This window comes from Xyrauchen texanus, chromosome 29 (genome assembly GCF_025860055.1).
Source record: "Xyrauchen texanus isolate HMW12.3.18 chromosome 29, RBS_HiC_50CHRs, whole genome shotgun sequence".
In the NCBI taxonomy this organism is placed as follows: domain Eukaryota; kingdom Metazoa; phylum Chordata; class Actinopteri; order Cypriniformes; family Catostomidae; genus Xyrauchen; species Xyrauchen texanus.
This window is the reverse complement of record NC_068304.1, coordinates 20,243,688-20,267,866: the sequence shown is the minus strand read 5'-3', so window position 1 is coordinate 20,267,866 and position 24,179 is coordinate 20,243,688. Positions and strand designations below refer to the sequence as shown.

At 43.4% G+C, this 24,179-nt stretch overlaps 1 protein-coding gene across 3 annotated transcripts in view; it reads left to right on the top strand.

Annotated features, from left to right (window-relative positions):
- The window catches only part of LOC127623232 (multiple epidermal growth factor-like domains protein 11), a 159,920-nt gene that overhangs the window by 13,224 nt on the left and 122,517 nt on the right, over positions 1-24,179 (top strand). For all 3 annotated transcript variants that reach the window (XM_052097574.1, XM_052097576.1, XM_052097573.1), the window contains exon 2: positions 24,032-24,164. The gene's annotated coding sequence lies outside the window, so the exon portion shown is untranslated. The remainder of the gene's footprint in view (positions 1-24,031; positions 24,165-24,179) is intronic.

Below are 24,179 nucleotides of genomic sequence, written 5' to 3'. Positions count from 1 at the left end.
ACAGTGTATGTACAGGCATCACAGAAGATGTATGTCATTTATGTAATTCTTTCTGAAAGTCATGAAAATTACAGTGACATTTCCACCTCATCTCAAATTCTCTATTGTGATTAATACAATTACATGGTAGAAATGACAGTACTGGGAATGATTATTTCATAGGTAAAGTATCTTAAATACAGACAATTATATAATCATTTTACACATTTTGTGTAATTTGGAAAAATTACAGCTTGATTGGAAATTACAGGTATGTACAATACAAATATTTTGTTCACAAGTGAAATTTACCTTCAAATTTCTAGCATTTTTCAAACATTACGTCTAATATTTCATGTCAGGGACACTCTTCACTGACACTTTCGTCAGCTTGTTAAATAAGTATGCAAACATTAAAAAAAAGATTTGGTATGGTGGAAATGACACCATAACTGTGGGAGAATTGTAATTAAAAAAAAATCTGATCTGAAGTCATTTTCCAACAATAAATTAAAAGGGTTTATGTTTATTTCACTCTTTTATTTATTATTTTATTTTTTTATTTTTTACATTTTATCCCCTTTTCTACCCAATTTGGATTGCCTGATTCCCACTACTTACCACTTACGGTTACCTCAATCCGGGTGGTGGAAGACAAATCTCAGTTCTGAGACAGTCAATCCGTGCAATTTACCATGCGCCCCATTGAGAGCGAGAACCACTAATCACGACCACGAGGAGGTTACCCCATGTGACTTCTACCCTCCCTAGTAACCGGGCCAATTTGGTTGCTTAGGAGACCTGGCTGGAGTCACTCAGCACGCCCTGGATTCGAACTCATTACTCCAAGTGTGGTAGTCAGCGACAATATTTGCTGAGCTACCCAGGCCCCCCATTTCACTCTTAATTTTTTATTTTCAACTTTTTATAATGGATATTCATAGATAAATATTGAAAGTCTTGGTCTGGGACAAGGCTAAAACAGGAAATTAATACATGAAATTTGAAATCTGTTAGTTTTAATAAAAATCAACCCCTGGGACATGAAATTCCCCGAAGTTGAAGAAACACCCATATACATCTATTTGAAATCTGTGAACTTTACTGCTTAGCTTTAAATGTGCTTCGTTAGAGGACTATACAGTATGTATAAGTACCACCTCAAGACATTCAGTTTTCTGGTATTAAGGTAAACCCTATAATTTGGCTTGAAATATTTAACTCTGCCATTGTATTTGCTGCAGTTGACAATTTGCTTGCTCCACAAATTACACCTAATTGAGTGACATTTACCTTGATTTAATTTACGCAATTGCACTTTGACTTGAAACATACTTTTTTACATTTGTGGCTGTTAAACCTTTATTAAAGTGATTGAATTCACAAAAAGTGCAGAATAGCTTGTACCCAGGGCAAAGCATATTTCATTATTAATTTTGAAGCATATCAGAAAGTAGTTTTAGAGAGAAATATCAGAAAGTTCTATCACATTCATGTAATTAGTGGTGTTGGAATTCACACAGTTGGGCTTTAATTGGCAGTGATAGTGAGAATCAGGGGCTGCATGGGTTGCTTAATTAGATCCTGAGTGATAGTATTAATGGCTCATTTGTTTGTCTGTGTGTGGTGTGGGACCCCTATGACCTGTGTGGAGGGAGCCATGGCATTGGAGGGGGGGGGGGATTAATTACACCACCTCACTTTGCACAAGACCGCAATAATGTTGCTCGTTGATTCATGCTCCTTCCCTTGCGTAACATTCATTCTTAATGAATTCTCACATTTTGCATGTCACTCAGCCAAGTTCTAATAAGTGTTTTCATGAATGCATGACTGAATTCCTTTGTTTGTCACCTCTATTTAGATGTTCTTGTATGACACTCTAGTATTGTCAGAGACTTCATGTTTAGTGCTCAAGGACATTGTTAAGGAGGACTTTGCGATGAATTGAGCATGTATATTTAATAGTGTGGGCACAGTAGATGGAGTGGACATGTCACCTTTCTTAAGCCAAGTGAAATCAACTCCATTCTCAGCCTCCAAAGTACCCCAATCATACTGCTATATTTTATACATTCATGTCACGATCATAAGTTTTTACATCCCAGTCGATGATGCAGTGGCAGCAGTGCAGGTTAATAAACCATTAGCTTACAGGTTTGACCTTGACAAAGTCAAAGTTTAGAGGGAAGCAATGTTGGCACAGTTGATTTTTCTGAAAGATTCACGATGTGTCCATCGATTGTTGTTCTTAAACATTTACTTACTCATTATTTACTAAACCTCATGTTGTTCTGCATCCATTTGAATTTCTTTTTTCATGAACACAAGGGAAGACATTTTAAATAATATTGACGCTGCTCTTTTTTTCATGCAATGAAAGTGAATGAGGACTGAGAATGTCAGTCCCTAACATTCTGCCTAGCATCTTCTTTTGTGTTCCATGGAAGAAAGTGAAAGAAAGGTGAAATGTCCACAAGTGACATTTTAAAGATCGGCCTCCAAGCTGAGGGACAACATACATCAGTATCCACATTTGTTTTTTTCTTCAAGACATCTAGATTTAGATTGAATGCATTTAACTGTCCCACAAGGACTAAGCGAAGATGGACAGCTTCACTTAAATCAAGTTTGAAGCAAATGTGCCGAGGCTGATCTGGGTGTGTATTTTGTGTTCAAAGCTCATTAATAATGATTCCCTGAGAGACAAGTTGAGAGAGTCACCAGTTCAGGAAGCCCAATAATATATTATTTCTCCATTCACTCTCTTGTCGGCTTCACACACCACTTATCCAAAGACATTTGGGAAGGGCTCCCGATCCATGCCAAGCCTGTAACGTCCTCGGACGCTGACACCACATAAATGAAGACACAGAATGGACTTAGATGTTCAGAGTTTGATGGGTGATGGTGTGAAACCACTGGGCTGTAAAATTGCATTTTTTTTGCTGGGTTTCAGCATTTTACGGCAAGTTGCTCTGCCTGTTCTCTGCCTCTTCTCTTCCCTGTTTCTCTGCCTCCCACCTCCTCTATCTGTCGTTCTGTTGCAAAAACGTGTGAGCTGCCTTCAAATGTAGTATTTTAAGGTGTCATAGGCACACTCTGATGCAAAGCATGCTCTAAAAGTTAGTCCAAATGTTAAATATATATTTATAAAACTAAAATGTTCTATGTATACTATTAGAGTATAATGTTCTTATCTCAGCAAAATGTTCACTTTAAACTCTTTTGTTATAAATTTTCTGTCTGTGCCGTTTTGTTATTGTTAATATATTAGTTGCACCACATTTTTTTTTTTTTTACACAAAAGCACATTCAGTTTGAATAGCTCCTTAGAATGCAGCTGCCTATATAGGCAGCGAGGCTGCTCACTATAGATTTTAAAACAGAGCCTGCATCTTTCCTTTTCTCCCTCTCTCCTCCCATCTCAGCACCTTGCTCCACTGTGTTTATGCTGACACAAGCCCTGAGGGTCTGCTGGAACTTTATAAAGCAATAAACGATTGCCTTTTTTTGTATGCACTGCTGCAAGGCACTACAACTACATCCTAAGAGGTTCAATATTCCTCCTCTTTTTCTGTTTCGGCTGGACCTGCAAGTACGTAGGTGTTTCATACAAACATAGCACCGCCTCCTTTACAGACACAATACTAATTTGTTCTAATTTGCCATATGACATGTATCAGATGCAAGTGATCATATTATTATGTGAGAATTCAAGGAAAGTAATTTACTTGTTGTGGTGGCAGGCTTGTTTGGATCCGCTGATGGTTGGTAAGGAGACAAGTGGCCCCTGCTGTTGCCCTCTGACTGGGGCAGTGTGGTGGTGGTCACAATCTTTGAGTGGGTGTGAAGCTTATGACACTATGAAGACTAGTCAATATGTTATGTGATATTAATTGTCACAGAGTTACCAAAAAAACAACAACAAACAAAAGTGTTTAATTACAGAGGGGCTGTTATATGACATTATTGGCATCTTGCTAATTTTATTTTGTTTAAAGTTGCTGCAAGTGATGTTAGCTGTTCTAGAATGTCCACTAGACTTGGCCGTTGAATTAGACATGCCCCCTCTTTCCAAAGACACGCACATGGTGTGGATGGAGAATCAAGACCCTGTCATGGCCAGACCAATCTCCAGACCTGAACCCCATTGAAAACCTCTTGAATGTGATCAAGTGGAAGATGGATGCCCACAATCCATCAAACAAAGCCGAGCTGCTTGAATTTTTCCATAGGAGTGGCATAAAGTCACCCAACAGCAATGTGAAAAACTGGTAGAGAGCATGCCAAGATGCATGAAAGCTGTGATTGAAAATCAGGGTTATTCCACCAAATATTGATTTCTGAACACTTCCTAAGTTAAAACAATAGAACTGTGTTGTTAAAAAAATAAATATGAACATGTTTTCTTTGCATGATTCGAGATCTGAAAACACACCATCTTTTTTGTTATTTTCACCAGATGTAATTTTCTGCAGATAAATGCTCTAAATGACAATATTTTTATTAGAAATTTGGGAGAAATATTTTCAGTACTTTATAGAATAAAACAATTTTTATTTTTATTTTACTCAAACACATACCTATAAATAGTAAATCCAGAGTTCCCCTTCTGTCGCTCTCTCCACGTTGTGTCGGAGAAGCGACATAGGGGTCTCTCTTGAGCGCCGATATTCACCTCTGATCTATTGAAAAGGGCCAATGGGAGTTTGCAGTCAGTATTTGCATACCCCGCCCCGGACATACGGGTATTTAAGCGGGGCAAATTCGGGAGTTCATTCAGAAAATTTCTTTGGAGCCGATGGTCTGTCTGCAGTTGCTGCGAGTTTACACACCACTATAAAACGTTCCTGTTTCCTCTGACGATCTGCATGCTGTTGGATCTTGACGGCGCACAAAAGCGGCTTTCTCCTTCACTTTGCTCGGCGTGCATTGTTGCCCCTGAGCGCTTCGACAGCGCAGACACACATACACACTGTGTATATTAAAAGAGTTATTTTCCTTAAAAGAGTAAATTTCTCTAAAAGAGCAAACACAGCGGCGTTGAACGTCCTTTTCAGGACACGTCTTTCTGAAGATGCCTTTCCGCCCCTGTGTAGTTTTTGGAGGCGGTGATTTCTCCCCACCTCTGACGGTCATAAAAACCGCCTGGCGTACCTGGATTGCGAAACACGCAGGCAGCGTTTTTTATGAATGGTCTATGTTTTCAGTATGAAAACATAGCCATGACAGCATTGCGGTCATAGGGTTTCTCTTGTAGTGAGAGAGAGCCGCTTCAGCCGCCCCCCGCACCTCGCCTCCTTCCCACGGGATTGAGGCAGGCGCCGCGGGCGATGAAAACGATCTGGGTGAACCCCCTTGAAACCCCCCGCCTCCCCGGCACGCTTGCTGTTTTCCGTCCGGGCTCAGGATGAGCATGCTCTCCAATGGGTTATGTTTTCAGCCTGAGAACATAGTTGCAGCAGCATTGCGATCTCTGCTTTCTTGTGAGGAAGAAAGCCACTTCAGCCGCCCTCCGCTCCTCGCCTCCTTCCTACGGGATTGACGCAGGCGCCGCGAGCGATGAAGATGATCCCGGGATAATGGCGGGCTGCGTTTCGCCGGATAAAAACCGCTCGAAACCCCCCGCTCCCCCCTGCACGCTTACTTGCTCCCCTCACGAGCTCGGGATAAGCGCAGTACGCCTAACGGCCGGACGCCCGGTCCCTGGAGCTCTCGGACATTGGATGACGACATCACCGCTGCATCGGAGAGCGTCACAGCGGCATCGGATGCGGATGACTCGCCTGGGCCGCCAAATACGGGTCTGCTTGCCCAGTCTGAGCCTGACGCACGGAGAGCCACTATGCTTCCCCGGGCTTGATGATTCATGGGCTGGTGCGCCGCCCACAGCCGCGCCCCCCCCCGTTCCTTCCCGGACGTGCACGACGAGCTGAGCGAGCCAAGCTTCCTCGCTCCTCTGCTCTCACTACCCTCGGCGGTAGAACGGTCCCAGACCGCTCCCCCCCCCGCATGCCATGGCCCCTCCCTGCAAGTTCACCGGGCCAAGGCACTTCAAGATTTGCACTTGGGTAGTCCTGTTCTTGACGTGCTGCAGGAACCGCACTCGGACAGGCGATGTCCACCCTCGTGGTCCAGAAACATAACAAATGGACTGGATCTGGTCGTAGTACAGGAGGTAGACAAAGCACGCTTTCTCAAAACTCTCCAGTCTCCCAGCTCCATTCGGCGACACCACCTGACGACTCCACCCAGCAGTCCTCAGTGGTGAAGAAACAGACGGAGGCCAGGTCACACGTCCTGCCCCGCCGCAAACCTGCCGCCAGGGGCCATGCCCTGTCTGCACGCCGAGGGCGTCCTTCTGCGGCTTTCAAGGAAGAAAGGAAGTGGTGCTCTGCCTCAACGAACGAGAGCGGGCCTAGCTCTCAGCCCCGCGTTGAGCTCCCCGCAGAAAGAGGACGCCCCCTCGTCTCACGGACCTCCTCGAGGACCCGGAATGCTCCCAGGCGCTCCTGAGACGACCGACCCAGAGACCGAGACGTTAGCTCCGGAGGTGGTAAGACCTCTCCGTTCCCCGGTGGAGGGCCGGGAGGAGAATCCTTTGTGTTTACATTTTCCACATTCTCAATAATAGAGCTATTTCTTTTGCCTCTGGGTCACCTGGCCCGCAAATGCCGTTCTCACGGCAATCTGCTTTCAGATTACGACAGTCCCGCTACACCGGACGCGGCGATCCCGCCTTCCGCCTGCCCACGACTGTCCCCCGGCCGGCCGGTTCAGACGAGTCCAGAGGACGCCAGCATCAGACCTCCTCCTCAGTCACGAACCCGCTCCCTGCCGGGTGCGCGGAGCAAGGTAAGTGCTTTGAGTCTATTCTCAGCACCTCAGCCTCAGGCCGCAACGAAGCCGCCCGACGATGCATTACCTGTTCCGCCCCGCTGCGAGGCCCCGCCGGGTACGTCCAAAATACTCGTCCCTTTGGTGCCCCTAGCGTAGAGCTGGGAAGCGTGGCTTTCGCTTCCCAATGCATCACGCTGGCTGCACCGGACCATTCCACTCGGTCACGCAATTCAGTTTGCCCGGCTCCCACCCCCCTTCAGGGGCGTCTGCGGAAATCACGACCCTCTTAGCCAAGGGCGCGGTAGAGCCCGTCCCTCCAACCGAAATGAGGAAGGGTTTCTACAGCCCTTACTTCATTGTACCCAAGAAAGGCGGCGGCTTACGACCAATCCTGGACCTGCGAGTTTTCAATCGGGCCCTGTTAAAACTCCCGTTCAAAATGCTCACGCAGAGAAATATTCTGGCTGGCGTTCAGCATCTAGATTGGTTCGCAGCGGTAGACCTGAAGGACGCGTACTTCCACGTCTCAATTCTGCCACGACACCGACCCTTCTTACGGTTCGCGTTCGACGGCCAGGCGTTCCAGTACAAAGTCCTCCCCTTCGGCCTGTCTCTGTCCCCTCGCGTCTTTACGAAAGTTCCCCTCCCCGTTGGAAAGGGGCCCCGCTGCGTTGGCACATCAATTGCCTGGAGTTGTTGACCATCCTTCTTTGTCTCAGGAAGTTCCTCCCGTTAGTTCGAGACAAACATGTCCTCGTGAGATCGGACAGCACCACAGTGGGGGCGTACATAAATCGCCAAGGCGGCGTACGCTCCCACCACATGTCACAACTCGCCCGCCGTCTCCTCCTATGGAGCAAGCAGCGACTCAAGTCGCTGCGTGCCACTCACATCCCCAGCAAGCTCAACGTCGTAGCGGACGCGCTATCACGACAACGCCTGCCCGGCGGGGAGTGGAGGCTTCACCCCCATTCGGTCCAGCTGATTTGGGAACGATTCGGCAAGGCCCAGGTAGACCTGTTTGCCTCCCAGGAAACCTCCCACTGCCCGCTCTGGTATGCCCTAACAGAGGCTCCCCTCGGGACAGACGCGCTGGCACACAGCTGGCCCTCGGGGCTGCGCAAGTACGCATTTCCCCCAGTGAGCCTTCTTGCACCGGTGCTGTGCAAGGTCAGGGAGGACGAGGAGCAAGTCACGTTAGTGGCCCCCTACTGGCCCACTCGGACTTGGTTCTCGGAACTCAGGCTTCTCGCGACAGCTCCTCCCTGGCGAATTCCCCTGAGAAAGGACCTCCTCTCTCAGGGACGGGGCACGCTCTGGCACCCGCGCCCAGACCTCTGGAACCTCCACGTCTGGTCCCTGGACGGGACGCGGAAGAGCTAGCCGGCTTACCGGCGACCGTTGTGAATACAATCAACCAAGCCAGAGCTCCTTCTACCAGGCACCTTCACGCCCTAAAGTGGCGCTTGTTCGCAGATTGGTGTTCTTCCCGAACTGAAGACCCGCAGAGATGAGCTATCAAGTCAGTTCTCCTGTTCCTACAGGAGAGGCTGGACAGGAGGCTGTCCCCGTCCACCCTCAAGGTGTATGTTGCCGCCATTGCCGCCCACCACGATCCTGTAGACGGCAAGTCTTTGGGCAAGCACGACCTGATCCTCAGGTTCCTGAGAGGCGCCCGGAGGTTGAATCCCTCCCGGCCAGGCCTAGTGCCCTCCTGGGATCTCTCGGTAGTCTTGGCAGGACTCCAGAGACCTCCCTTCGAGCCGCTTGAATCAATTGGACTCAGGGCCCTCTCTCTTAAGACGGCCCTGCTGATCGCGCTCGCCTCCATCAAGAGGGTCGGGGACCTGCAAGCGTTCTCTGTCAGCGACACTTGCCTGGAGTTCGGTCCGGCAGATACGTCTGTGATCCTAAGACCGCGACCGGGCTATGTGCCCAAGGTTCCTACCACACCATTCCGAGATCAGGTAGTGAACCTGCAAGCGCTGCCCCGGGAGGAGGCAGACCCAGCCCTTTCGTTGCTGTGTCCAGTGCGAGCCCTGACCATTTCCGGCTCCTCAGAAAAATCCTGAATGAACTCCCGTATTTGCCCCGCTTAAATACCCGTATGTCCGGGGTGGGGTATGCAAATACTGACTGCCAACTCCCATTGGCCCTTTTCAATAGATCAGAGGTGAATATCGGTGCTCAAGAGAGACCCTTAGTGTCGCTTCTCCGACACAACGTGTCGTTCCCTCCCTTGGGGAACGGAGGTTACATACGTAACCAAACGATACTGATCATTTTGCAGTGGTCTCTTAATCTTTTCCAGAGTTGTGTGTGTATATATATCTCATCGTATATCTCTCGTCATCTGCACATCTCATCATTTATCGACTTTCTTAAGCAGACGGTGGTATGAAAGATGTGTTTTTAGCCATTTATTGAAGACAGAAAGTGAGTCAGCAACAGGCAGCCAGTGAAGAGAGACAAGGAGTGGTGTAACATGTGCTCTCTTTGGTTCATTCATTTGGTTCATTCTGGATCATTTGCAGGGGTCTAAATGCACATGCTGGGAAGCCTGCAATGATAGCGTTACAGTAGTCCAGTCTAGTTATGACAAGTGACTGAACAAGAAGTTGTGTGGCATGTTCAGAGAGGAAGGGTCTTGTCTTCCTGATATTGTAGAGCGTAAATCTACATGATCTTGCTGTCTTTGAGATGTAGTCTGTGAAATTTTGCCCAGACAGGCAGCGATTTAAGCGGTCACTGTGGTGTCGTTGGGCTGGAAAGACAAGTAGAGCTGCGTGTCATCTGCGTAGCTGTGGTAAGAGTAACCATGTGCCTGAATGATGGGTCCCAGTGATGTTGTGTATGTAGAGAAGAGAAGTGGCCCAAGCACTGAACCTCGAGGTACCCCAGTAAGTAGCTGATGTGGCTTGGACACCTCACCTCTCCAGGCTACCTTGAAGGACCTTCCTAAGAGATAGAAATTAAACCAGTCAAGCACAGTTCCTGTGATGCCCAGCGAAGAGAGGGTGGAGAGTAAGATCTGATGGTTGACTGTGTCAAAGGCTACAGAAAGGTCCAGCAGAATCAGGATGGATGATCTGGATTTAGCTTTTACTCATCTCAGTGACTCAGAGACAGACATCAGGGCAGCCTCTGTGGAGTGTCCACTTTTGAAGCCTGACTGATTGCCATATAGCAGCTTGTTCTGTGAGAGATTTGATCGAAAACTGCGCTTTGAAGCGTTTTTGCCATGGATGGGATGAGAGAATCTGGTCTGTATTGTTCTACCTGTGTGGAGTTAAGTGCAGGTTTTTTTAGCAGCAGGTTTACTTGAGCCTGCTTAAATGTAGTGGGAAAAGTGCCTGTAAGTAGAGATGTGTTAATTATGTTTGTGAGTGCAGGTAGGATGGATGGAAAGATGGCCTGGAGAAGGTGAGAAGGAATGGGGTCAAGGGAACAGGTGGTGGGGTGTTTGGAGGGGAGGAGTTTAGAGACCTCAGTGTCAGTCAGAGGAGAGACAGGTGTTTGACAGGGTGTGGTGCTGAGAATGTATTGTTAATGGTTGTAACAGTCAGTGATGTGTCAGGTGGTGGAGAGGGAGGACAAAGAAGTGTGTTGAATGTTCTAAACAAGCTACAATTGTCTGTGGTGCTGTTAATCTTGTTCTGGTAATAGGACGTTTTTGCAGATTTAACGTTATCTGAAAAAGTTACAAGCAGAGACTGATACTTACCTAGACCTGCTGGATTATAAAATTTTCGCCATCTTCTCTCAGCTACCCTGAGGCCAGTCCGATGTACACGAAGGACGTCAGAGAGCCAGGGGCTGGGTGGTGTAGAATGTACTGGCCTAGAGGAGAGAGGACAGATGCTGTCTAGGCAGTTTGTTAAAGTAGAGCTTAGTATGTCTGTGGCAGTGTTTACATTTTGTGTGTGAAGACAGGTAGAGACAGCAGTGGAAAAGCATGAGGGTGAAAGAGAACAGAGTTTACGACGAAAGGAAACCAAAGGCGGAGTCTGTTTTAATGTAGATCGGAGAGTCAAATGGCATGTTGAGCATGTTACCACGGAGATCTAGCACGTGTGGAGGCTTCACACTATTCTCAGCAGCATCCACACACAACTCACCACGCGCCCCACCGAGAGCAAGAACCATATTGGTGCGTGACTCTACCACCCTAGCAACCGGGACAATCGGTTCCTTAGGAAGCCTGACTTGAGTCACTCATCACACCCTGGATTCAAAATTGCAACTCCAGTGGTGGTATTCAGTGTCTTTTCTTCCTGAGCTAGCCAGGCCCCAAATCTTTTATCTCTTGAATTTGTATAAATTATGAAAGGGGTGTGAACATTTATGAAACAAAAGGAAATGCAATCTTATCTTCTCAACTATATATACAGTACATTTATTAAACCATTGATTAACGGTGATCTGCTGTCTTCCTTTTCTTCTTCTTTCTATCTTGTTTCTAAACAGAAATCTAAAGTCTGTGATTTGGTGACTAAAAACAGCCATTCTGCTCCTTAATGTTTCAGTTTAGGAGCCAGTGGCTGCTCACAATGGATTCCTACACACAGCACCTTTAATTAAGCCAGTTTTCTACTTCTTGTTTTTAGAACTGTGGCTCAGCCCATAGTTCAGGATAAAGGGCTTTAGTCACTTAAAATAAATCTAATTAAGAGAGTAACACTTGGTGTGTTTGACATAACAAAGGGTGTGCCAAAGCAAATGAACAAGGTACATTAACAAGCAGTATGTGAGCGCTGATATATATAAATTGTCCCTCATTAGTGTTGATCTTAACTCCTTATTTTTTCCAACGTCAGGGCATGCAATCTTGTTTTCAACTTTAGTCAAATAAGTTTAGTCTCATTTTATTCCAAACACATATGACTTTCATCCTTTGAACATAAAATGAGATACAAGGTAGAATGACAAAAAGTAAGGGTGTGTCCACATACTTTTGGCCATGTGGTGTAGTGTGCATTCAGGCAAATTGGGCCACATTTTTTAAAGTAATTTTAATGTTAAATTGTGGTCCAATTGACCAGATTTCAACCTATTTGAATCTCCAATGTTCTGAAACCATATTGTCCTAAATTAGAAAGCCTTAAAAGCCTGTGTAAGATGACACCATGCACCATGACAGGAGAGATAAAGTTTGCTTCATTCCTTGCATAAACAGGTTAAATACGAACAGGATGAGAGGCCTGTCCCCTCTTATTCAGTTCTGTCTTGAGGTGTAGACTGTGGATATGGAAAGGTTACAGAAATGAAGGATGGCATTGAGATTAGCGGGCTGTGGCTGAGCTCAGTGGTGGTTCGAGGAGCCACATTGTTTGATTTATGAGGGTCATGATAATAAGTGGTTGCTACATGAATTATCCATGTGCCCAGAATTAAGTTCCAGTTAAATGACCTAGAGCTTTTGCAAAGTTCCCTCGCTATCTTTTTCAGGTTTACGCTCTCTTATCCACATTCAATTTATCCAGGAGAGAGTGCTGCTGATTTCAGAGATTGGCTTATCTGTTGATTCGGTTTGTTTTCCCTTTTAAGAATATTGTTGGGGTTTGTTTATCTTAAAAGCCCTTTGTCTTTGTTACTTGTGTTTCTCAAGATTTGATCCTGATGGAAAGATTAGGTACACAAAATCATGAGAGATGAATTCCTGTTGAACCTGATATGTGGAGATAACCATTGGCAAAGGTAAAGCATGCCTGAGCACTTACATCTTGCATTAATACACACACACACACACACACACACACACACACACACACACACACACACACACACACACACACACACACACACACACACACACTGATCATTCAGATAGATAAAGGGAATGCTTGGCCACAGAAATTTAACAGACCATTGCCCTCTTAATGTTGCCTCCTAATGAGACAAGACTATCTTCAGCAGATACTACAGGGTCAATTGTGTGGTCCTTGGGAGATAAAGTCTATGACCTTTACGTTGAGAGACTGTTATCAGCGATAATCATAGTACCATAGAAAATCCAGATTTTTCTATCTTGGTAAAGAAACCTACCTATTCGTTCCATGAACATGCAACCTAATAATATGTTTTTAATAATCCAACTGATAACTCAATCGGAATGAAAAGACTTTATGTAAACTTTGCAATTAGGAGCTGAATCCAAATGAAATTTCTATCCAGTTAAAAAAAAAGGTCAAGTCAAGTCAAGTCAACTTTATTTGTATAGCGCCTTTCACAACACACATCGTTTCAAAGCAGCTTTACAGAATATCAGCATTAACAGACGATAAAACTGTAATTAATGTCTATAAAGTCGATGAATCATCATTGTGTAATTTAGACAAAATACGATTTTTAATAGTGTTTAAGAATAATTAAATGATAATTGTATTAATAACCCCAGTGAGCAAGTTGTAGGCAACTGTGGCAAGGAACACAAAACTCCATAAGATGTAGATTAATGGAGAAAAATAACCTTGGGAGAAACCAGACTCACTGTGGGGGCCAGTTCCCCTCTGGCTAACATTATGAATGTAAATATTAATTATGTATATGTAAAATCATGGTTTAAAATGATTAAACATTGATTGTGTTTGAACTGTAAGATTAATGACCAAAGTCTTTGAAGTCCATCTTGATTAATTGCAGAAGTTCACATAGATGCAATTGTCCTTGTTAATTGGCTGATGAAGCTTTTGTTTGCAATAGTTAGTCTAAGCATTCCATTTCAAGATTGTAGTCCATCAATAGACCGAGGTGATGCAGGTGGAGTTGGCATAATTTCATCCCCTGAAGTCCATCATAATAGACTGAAGTGATGTCTGGCTGACACCGGCTGCATTTAGTCATCATCATTCTGCGACATGTAACAGTGGAGTCCAACATGAAGCATGAATGGTGCTGGATCCAGCCGGTTCTGGTGACCTCAGGATAGGAGTTTCGAGGTTGAGACAGGGAAACAAATAAAAAGATGTAAGCATTCAATTTATTGCAGAGTTAGACATCATGCTCAATGTTTCTGGTTTCTGGTTCCAGCAGACCCCCAAAAAAAGGTGGTGCAGATCTGATTTCATTTCTTAAATTATTGTAAATCTTTGAATCTGACTACTGGTAATTTCACATTTGGAATGCAGTGCATGCCTACCCGCCAATCTTTAATAAGTACTCTTATCCAGTAATGTCTAGTTATAAGAGGAGGAATGGGTAGAGGCTAATATGTTTAATCAAGTTAGAATTTCAGGACACTACATCTAATTACTGATTTTTGTTAAGTGAAGTTAAACAAATAAGAGGAAAGCATCCTTGGCATATTTTTAGATATACATATATATATTTTTTTTAAATTAGTGTACTCAGTAGAAGGCCTGGGTAGCTCAGTGGTAAAGATGCTGGATACCACCCCTGGAGTTTGCTAGTTAGAATCCCAGGGCATGCTGATTTACTCCAGCCGCATCTCCTAAGCAACCAAATTGGCCCAGTTGTTAGGGAGGGTAGAGTCACACGGGGTAACCTCCTCATGATAACTATAATGTGGTTCACTCTTGGTGGGGCGCATGGTGAGTTGTGCGTGGATGCCACGGTGGATGGCGTGAAGCCTCCATGTGCAATGTCTCCGCGGTTATGCCCTCAACAAGCAGTCTCAGACACGGTCTCAGACGCGGAGGCAGCTGAGATTCGTCCTCCGCCACACAGATTGAGGTGAGACACAACGCTACCTTGAGGACATAAGAGCACATTGGGACATTTTAGCATAGTCAGTTACTTTTCTGACATGTAGGAACACTGACAGATCTCACAAGCCTCTTTTTGCCGTGGTAACATTAATGCTAAATTCTGTGGTTCACATGTGCAGAAATTTGGTTGAAAATACATCTGCACATGTAAACAGATATTTTGATCAGATTTCAGTGTTTAAGGTATATATAAACAGAATGTTCGTAATATAAAATAAGATTAAATTCAATTTTGGATATGCAAAAATTTGTGCAAAAGTCCATGATTTTACTACATTATCTTGTGCATTTTAGTTGAGAGAAAAAACAAACAAGTTCTGTGTTTAAAGACATAAGTCACAAGATGGTAGGAAACATGTAGTAGAACTTTTTTTTTTTTTTTTTTATATTTCGAATTTATGCAAAAGAACATCTGACAAGAAAATAAAATCAAGCAAACAAATCAAAATAATTCCAATAACACAATAAAACAAATTAATTAATATGGTTACAGTCAAAGACTTTTTTTTTTTTTTTCTTTTTGTCCATTACATATTCGAAAAGGAGTGGGAAGAAGAAAAAAAAACTTATTTAATCCCACCCCCTATCCATAATTCAAAAGCTTACCATAAATCGACCCACGTTCCATCATAAATCTACTTTATTATACCCCAAAGCAAAGAAAAATAATTCAAGAAAAAAAGAAAAACAAAAAAGAAAAAATAATAATATTAAATAAATTATCAATTATTTAAACAAGGAAAATAATAATTAAATAAACAATATAGAAGAATAACTTAGAAATATCAGTAGCTCAGAAAAAGAAATGACATAATAATAATAACACAAAGAAACGAAAAATAATTACTAGCCCCAAAACACTCATTGATTATTCACCCCATTCTTCATCCCTGTATCTCTTGAAGACAATATCTTTATACCTATTTTTAAACTGATTTATGTTTGGACATTGCTTTAGTTCATCATTGAGACTATTCCATAGCTTTACTCCAGAGCTGGAGATACAAAAACTTTTTCTAGTTGTCCGAATTCTGTTAACTTTGAAGTTATGTGTCCCCTTAAATTATAACCTCCCTCTCTTACCCTGAATAATATTTGAATATTTCTTGGCAATATATTATTTTTAGCTTTAAACATTATTTGGGCTGATTGATACTTCACAAGATCTGTGAATTTTAATAATTTTGACTGTATGAATAATGCATGAGTGTGTTCCCTATACTCAGCATTATGAATAATTCTTATTGCTCTTTTTTGGAGAACAGAAAGTGAATGTAATGAACTTTTGTAGTTGTGTCCCCAAATCTCAACACAGTAAATCAAATATGGTAAAACCAGAACTTCATTCTGTATAGGTAATCAATCATTAACTGCAATTCCTAGTTAACACGCACTGTATCATGTCAGCAATTCCAATCTGAGCATTCACTCCAAAGGCAGCAATCACATCACTTTCAAAATGATTATATGTAAATGGACTCTTCTGTAGCTTCTCTTAAATGAAGACAGAAATAAATAACCATACCATGATGACATACTGACATAAACTTAAGATATGGTCATGACTCCTGTGTGAACTGATTTTACTTTATCGTTGTGAGAGCTGCCAGCGCACCAAGAATATCACTCAAAGAGGGGCTCGGATACAGGGGCATCAGGGAATTGGTCAGTTAATTGCATTGAGCTGTAATATGTGCATGTCTTGAATCATGTCAATGTCTCCCTTGTTTGACAGGGTGGAAATTTAGAGAGCTGGTTTGAGTGTTTTAAAGGACACAAGAGTCTGGAACAGCATTCACAGCTTGTTCTGTATGTGTTGCATAACTCAAAGAGATGGAGATATGAGCTGGGTGTCATCTAATGGTTTTAGATCTAATCGCTGTCTTCCATCAGAGCTGCTTTCGTCGGTTTTGTGATCCGAGCGCGAACCAAACGTAACAATTGATGGATGAATTCTGGCCTTAATTGAAATTCATTGGAGTTAAATAACTGTTATTTGTGATAAAACACTTTATGGCTTTATGGAAGTTCCTATTTTTTATATTATTCATGGATATCGCAAGAATAGAAAAGGGAGTTGACTTATGTATGAACAGGACAATTTGAGAGTCACACCCATTAGTACAGTACGGTTGTAAATAGGGCTGTGGCAAAACAATCATATATGAAAATATTGTTGTGCTTTTTCTCACAATACTATATTGATACTTTAGATCCCTGTATCAACATTTTTATTAATCTATTTGTGTAATAATTTTATTTACAATATTTTAATATTGAAGAAGGTTCAGGTTGTCTAAACAAACACAAACTCTGAGATCAGTGTTTCTCAGTGTGCTCAGATGGGGCATGAGAGAGAATGAAACTGAACCTGCATGACCAATTTCAATTGGTATTCAATTATGATATCATGATGAATCACAATATATATTGAATCGTGTATTACGTATCTCAACATGTTTTGTAATGTGAGGTGGTTGTTAAAACCCAGACTTAGTTGGCAATCCCAAACACTAATTGTGTGAATTTTTCCAATGTTTTTTTGTACAAAAGCAGTCTATAAAAACAAATGCAGTGTTAATTCTCTTTTGCGAATCCTACAAAACTAAGTGTGCCTCTTTGCAGCCAGATGAAAGAAGCCAAAACTCTTTACACATGGAGTTTTAGGAATGGAATTTTTAGTGTGTGAAATATAGATAACTGAAGACAATGAAACATGTTGTTTCTATTGTGAATGCCGGGCAGGCAGAGGAGAGGACATACACACACCACAGCCAACCATATTGATTTGAGTTTTAGGGTATTGTTCTGTGTGTACAGTCTCAGTTATGAGAAATAACAGAATGTATGGCTCCATATTTCAGTAACACGGAAAACTGTCACCCATTTGTCGTATCATTGTCATTAAATGTTAGAACTGCTAAAATACATGCCAACAGAAACGAGCATAATGCATTTTGCCATTTCAATTACACTGAGCTGTTTGTGTGGGAGTGATTATTGGAAAATCAATCCAGATGCAATGAAGTATGATGGAGGGGTGCTGTTTTTATTCTAATATAACTTCATTAATAGTAATCAAATTATCCTCTGACAAGATTTGCTGATTCAATAGTTTGCTTAGTGTGCTGAAAAATGTACCTTCATCACCTTATAGCTAGGTGTGAGAGGTCTACTCATATAGGAAGATACAATTACGCTACAGTTTCCCTTTGTATTATTTACATTAAATTCCACATTCATTTCAATCTAACTCTCACCTTCAATTCAGTTAGCTTTCAATTACACACTTCATTATGTTATGTAATGACTCCAGTGATGTGTCTATACATTCTACCCTGAGGGTGTTATTTGGGTAATATATTCAATCCCATTTTGCACCCCTATCTTGCCACTAATAAACAGAAGAAATCAGATTGTGGTTTGTTCATAGAGTTTTCCCATAGGATTCTATGACCTGTCTATTATGTAAATCCTACAGAACATGAGCAGACTATGAGCAATGAGTCAGAGTTTTGGATTAGAATACCACCGTCAGATCTTTGTTTATCTCTGTTGTCAAACTGGCAGCATTTCTATGGTGCTGCACAGACTACTCCACAGACAAACCGTCCACCAGTGCATTAAGAGTGGAGCTTAGAAGGTGTTCACAATTAATTCTCTATAGGAGCATTGACAGGAGAACAGAGCAAAGTGTGAGAGTGTCAAGAAGTAGAAAAAGTCTCAAATGTATGCAAATGAGAGACAACACTGGACAGCCAATCACTGTAAGCTGAAGGCAGTGATGTCTTTCATAAGCGCATTGAAATTCTTGGTTCCAAGATAGACCACAAGTTAACAAATCCCTTAGTAATAATTGGAAAGCTGTTGTCGCCAAGGGGTTTCTTAACCTAAATGTTTTCTTGCAACTGGCTGTAACTTCTGCTACTGATGGAGTTTCTAGTTGATTTAGTGCAGTTCATTCACATCATTATTTTTTAGATTTAATTCAAAATTCAAATAAATTTTGCATGCTGTCCTTGTGGCTAGTCTTTGGCTGGGTTCACAAAAGTATATTAATTTGACACCGTATGCCACTGTCTCGGTGAGTCCGCTGTATTGTACCAGTTTGATTATGTTTTTCCTCTGATTATTCAGGTGCATCTGGCTCATGCCATGGCAACCCTGATTATTTCCATGGGAACGCTGATCGCTCCAACTTTCAGCGGCACCTGATCGCTATTAGTTCACTGCCTATATTTACCTCACTCAGTTTTGTGTTCGTTGCTCGATTGTTGTTGTGTTTTGTTACTTACCACTCTCTCTCTCTCTCTCTCTCTGCCCTAGTCAGTCCAGTATCATGTTCTCTGTATTGGTTCCAGTTTTCGCTGTTTGTGCCTGGGTTGTGGTTACATTCCAGCCTGTTGTTTCACTTTCCTCAACGCTTCTCCTGCTCACACTGTTCCCCACTGCATTTTGTTATGTTACAGCCTTTTTCCAAAATTGATTAAATTCATAATGTTCCTCAATTTTACAAACAATACCCCATAATGACAATGTGAAAGAAGTTTGATTGAAATCTTTGCAAATTTATTAAAAATGTAAAACGGAAAGAAAAAATCACATGTAAATAAGTATTCACAGCCTTTGCTCAATACTTTGTTGAAGCACCTTTGGCACAAATTACAGCCTCATGTCTTTTTGTGTATGATGCTACAAGCTTGGCACACCTATTTTTGGGCAGTTTCTCCCAATCTTCTTTGCAGGACCTCTCAAGCTCCATCATGTTGGATGGGGAGCATCGGTGCACAGCCATTTTCAGATCTCTCCAGAGATGTTCGACCGGGGTTAAAGTCTGGGATCTGGCTGGGCCACTCAAGGACATTCACAGAGTTGTCCCGTAGCCACTCCTTTGTTATCCTGGCTGTGTGCTTAGGGTCATTGTCCTGTTGGAAGATTAACCTTCCCTCCAGTCTGAGGTCCAGAGTGCTCTAGAGCAGGTTTTCATCAAGGATGTCTCTGTACATTGCTGCATTCATCTTTCCCTCGATCCTGATTAGTCTCCCAGTTCCTGCCGCTGAAAAACATCCCCACAGCATGATGCTGCCACCACCATGCTTCACTGTAGGGATGGTATTGGCCAGGTGATGAGCGGTGCCTGGTTTCCTCCAGACATGATGCTTGCCATTCAGGTCAAAGAATTCAATCTTTGTTTCATCAGACCAGAGAATTTTGTTTCTCATGGTCCGAGAGTCCTTCAGGTGTCTTTTGGCAAACTCCAGGAGGGCTGTCATGTGCCTTTTACTGAGGAGTGACTTCCGTCAGGCCACTCTACCATACATGCCTGATTGGTGGAGTGCTGCAGAGATGGTTGTTCTTCTGGAAGGTTCTCCTCTCTCCACAGAGAAATGCTGGAGCTCTGTCAGAGTGACCATTGGGTTCTTGGTCACCTCCCTGACTTCTCCCCCGATCGCTCAGTTTGGCCGGGCGGCCAGCTCTAGGAAGAGTCCTGGTGGTTCCAAACTTCTTCCATTTATGGATGATAAATCCCCACTGTGGATGATAAATCCCCACTGTGCTAATTGGGACCTTCAATGCTGCAGAAATGTTTCTGTACCCTTCCCCAGATCTGTGCCTCGTTACAATCCTGTCTCGGAAGTCTACAGACAATTCTTTGGACTTTGTGGCTTGGTTTGTGCTCTGACATGCACTGTTAGCGGTGGGACCGTTTATAGACAGGTGTGTGCCTTTCCAAATAATTTCCAATCAACTGCATTTACCACAGGTGGACTCCAATCAAGTTGTAGAAACATCTCAAGGATAATAAATGGAAACAGGATGCACCTGATATCAATTTTGAGTGTCATGGAAAAGGCTGTGAATACCTATGTACATGTGATTTTTTCATTTTTAATACATCTGCAAAGATTTCAAACAAACTTCTTTCACGTTGTTATTATGGGGTATTGTTTGTAGAATTTTGAGGATAATAATTAATTTAATCAATTTTGAAATAAGACTGTAACATAAAGTGAAGCGCTGTGAATACTTTCCGGATGTATTGTATGTAAGCCGACCGTTACCTTCCTCCCACTCCTGCGACGGGGCCATTGGAACAGCAGTCCAATGTGGAACCCATGCAGATTGGGAGGACAGTTTTGCATGACCAAGGGACTTTGTCTCTATTGCACTGGTCACATCATCGCCAATTGCTCAGTAAAAGCTCATGCTTGTGGGTAGGACAGGGGTTACTGGTGAGCATAACTCCACTGAGCAAAAACCCCACACAACGACCTCTTCTCCCGGCCCAGCTGCAGCACGGAACAACCACTCACTCTGTCTCTGCCTTGGTGGACTCCGGAGCAGAGGAGAAGATTTCCTATATGCCTCCATGGCTTCCAGATGGCGGATTCCATTGGTGATACTGACCAAGCGGATCATGGCTTATTCCATCAGCGGCATGTTCCTGGCCATTGTCACCCATTCTACTAAGCAGCTCACCCTCATCACGGGCAACCACTCTGAACAGCTGTCCTTCCTGCTGGTCTGCTCCCCCTCTGCACTTGAGGAGCTAGGGTACCCATGGTTGGTAATACACAATCCACATTTTGACGGGTTACCAACTCTGTTCTTGCCTGGAGTCCATATTGTCTTTTCCATTGTCTTAACTCTGCTGATTCCCTTGTCCAGTCTTGTGTGTCTTTTCAGGATGAAACAACGGATTTATCCAGAGTACCTATGGTATACCATGATATGTGAACATATCATGTTCAGTCATGCTGTGACCCTTCCTCCTTATCGCCCGTATGATTGGGCAGTCTATCTGCTCCCAGGCACTTCTCCTCCACGAGGTCTGTTATATTCGCTCTCTGCTCCCAAGAGGGAGGCCATGAATAAATACATTAATTATTCTCTGGCAGCTGGTCTCATCCATTCTTCCTCTTCCCCTGCAGTGGCAGGATTCTTCTTTGTGGAGAAGGATGGCTTGCTTAGGCCCTGTATAGATTATCAGGGGCTGAATGACATCATGGTGAAGAATCACTATCGTTTGCCATTAATGTCTTCAGCTTTCGAACTCTTGCAGGGAGCATCCGTCTAACCTACGCAACGCTTATCAGGGGGATGAGTTTATGACAGCCTTTAACGCCCATAGGGGCACTTCGAATATTCTGTCATGCCTTTTGCCTTGGTCAACACCCCCTCTGTCTTTCAGGGGTTCGTGAATGATATGCATTGGGACATGGTCGATCGATTTGTTTTTGTTTGCCTAGACAAAATTCTGATCTTCTCCCAGAATATCAAAGTCCATGTCCAGCATGTCAGGCAGGTGCTTCAGCAACTGCTAGAGAACCAACTGTTTGTTAAGGTGTAGGAGTGTGCTTTTCATGCATAATCGGTTCTGTTCCTGGGGTTCATCATCTCGTCTGAGGGAGTTCGCAAAGATCTGATTAAGGTCAGATCAGTTTGGCAAATCCCAGATTCCCTTAAGTCCTTGCAAAGGTTTCTGTGGTTCGCAAATTTGTACTGTCGTTTGTGAACTGCTCCCATTCTTAATACTCCAGACACATGAGGTGGATGCGTCAGAGGTCGGTGTCAGTGCTGTTCTGTCACAGCACTTTACCTCGGATGGGAAGATGCACCCGCACCTTTTTCTCACACTGACTTTCCCCAGCTGAAAAGAATTATGATATCGGTAATAGGGAATTGTTGGCTGTCAGGTTGGCCTTGGGGGAGTGGCACCTCTGGTTAGAGGGTTCAGGGGTACCTTTCATGGTCTGGACTGAGCATAAAAATTTTGAATATTTCTGCGGAGATGAGCATCTAAATTCCAGACAGGCTCATTGGGCACTATTTTTGATTAATCTCGTTTTGATTTTGTTTTGTCTTACCATACGGACTTTAAAAACACCAAGCCTGAAGCTCTGTCACAATGTTTTAAAGTCGGGACCTCCACCATCCCTCCGGATACCATCCTTCCCGCCTCTTGGGTGGTGGGCATGGTGTCCTGGGACGTGGAGGCTAAAGTCCATTCCATGCTGCATAACACCACATCACCAGCCGAGTGCCCAACGGGTCTGTTATTTGCTCCTCATTCTGTCTGGACACATATCCTCCGGTGGGTCTACTCATCCAAGATGATTCCTTGCAGATCTGCACTCTACCCTTCCACTATGCACACAAGCCTATGAACACCTCCTCCACACTGCAGCTAGTGCAGGGTACCGCTTTCACTTCACCAGCTCTTGCTGTGTTTAATAAATAAACTGTTCCTTGCCTCTGCATTTGTATAATTTGTCTCATTCTTTCTGACTCCATATACATACCAAATGGCCATTTGGATATAAAAGTTTGTAACTTTTCATTACAACTGTGCATATTATGATGATTGTATTGACTTAGTAATGGCTGCTGCTTTAGCATAGACTATAGTATTCTGTGTTTGCAGCATTGCTCCCAAAAGTAATAAATTACTTATCTCAAAACTAATCTTGTTTTTGCCATATGAAAAATGAAATAAATATGTTACACTAGATTGTCAGTCACATATATCACTGTGATGAGGAGGAGGGCGTGGCAATACTGTGTATTGAAATCATTCATTGACAACACGATTGCTGTACATTATACAGACACATCCCAAAGTGGCAAATCTCTAGCATTTTGAGCAGCATTGATCATATTTCTTCCATGCCAGTGAACACGTAGAGTAACCCAGACAAAGAATACCAAGTAGCTCTAGAGGTTGCCAGGTGAACACTTCAGCATGTAGACAGAGCACTGGTGGAAGAGGTCACTTTCAGACAGCCTGTCCCCTCCAGTGTGCTTCCAGCATATCTCCCTGCTCTTTTTCCATTCTGTGTCTTCGCCTGCGGCTCTCCACCTGCTCTCTTCTGCATCTGAAGGAGCTAGAAAATATATATTGAAAAAAAAGCCCAACATCTTTTGTTGACATCCATAGCGGGGTTTTTTTTCATAGTGTCCTGACCCTCGTAAAGATGACCTGTGCCCCAACACAGGCATAATGAGGATCCACATAATGAGACTGAGGAACATAAGACTCCTAGTTAGACCCAAGCTGTTGGCTCAGCGGTACTTGTCATTGTGCCTTTAATGGCCATGAATAGCTTGTTCTCCTCTGTCATTGTTGAGAATACTCTCATGTGCTTGCTAGGAGATGAGAAGTAATGACACTCCATGCTCTTAAGGTAATGTAAACTCTCACCCTTGTGTGTTAGCAGGGGTTGAATGAGCCCAATGTTTCATGCCCTCCAAACAGGAGGCACAGTTTAGATTTAATATCAGGGATTTAGAAGCTGTTTCATTGGGGAGCATCTAATGCTTGTTTTTTCTGAGTGCTTCTCCTGAGAGTCAATCAATCATCTTCCTTCATTTTTCTCAATCTTATATACCCTTTTGCCGGTTACACCCTATCTCTGCTTTCTTGTACTCTCTTGTTTTAAAGTTGAACACACTGTTTCTTCTCTCTTTCTCTCAATGCCCAGGTGCCTTCTCTTTACTTTGAGTCTGATTTTCGGTCTGTCTGGTCTCCAGCTCATCTGCGTCTGGTTGTCTGGTTCAGGCAAGCAGTGATCTTCCAAAGCAGACACCTCCAGGGACTGCAGCCTTTGGTCTGAGGTGAGTCCTAATGGG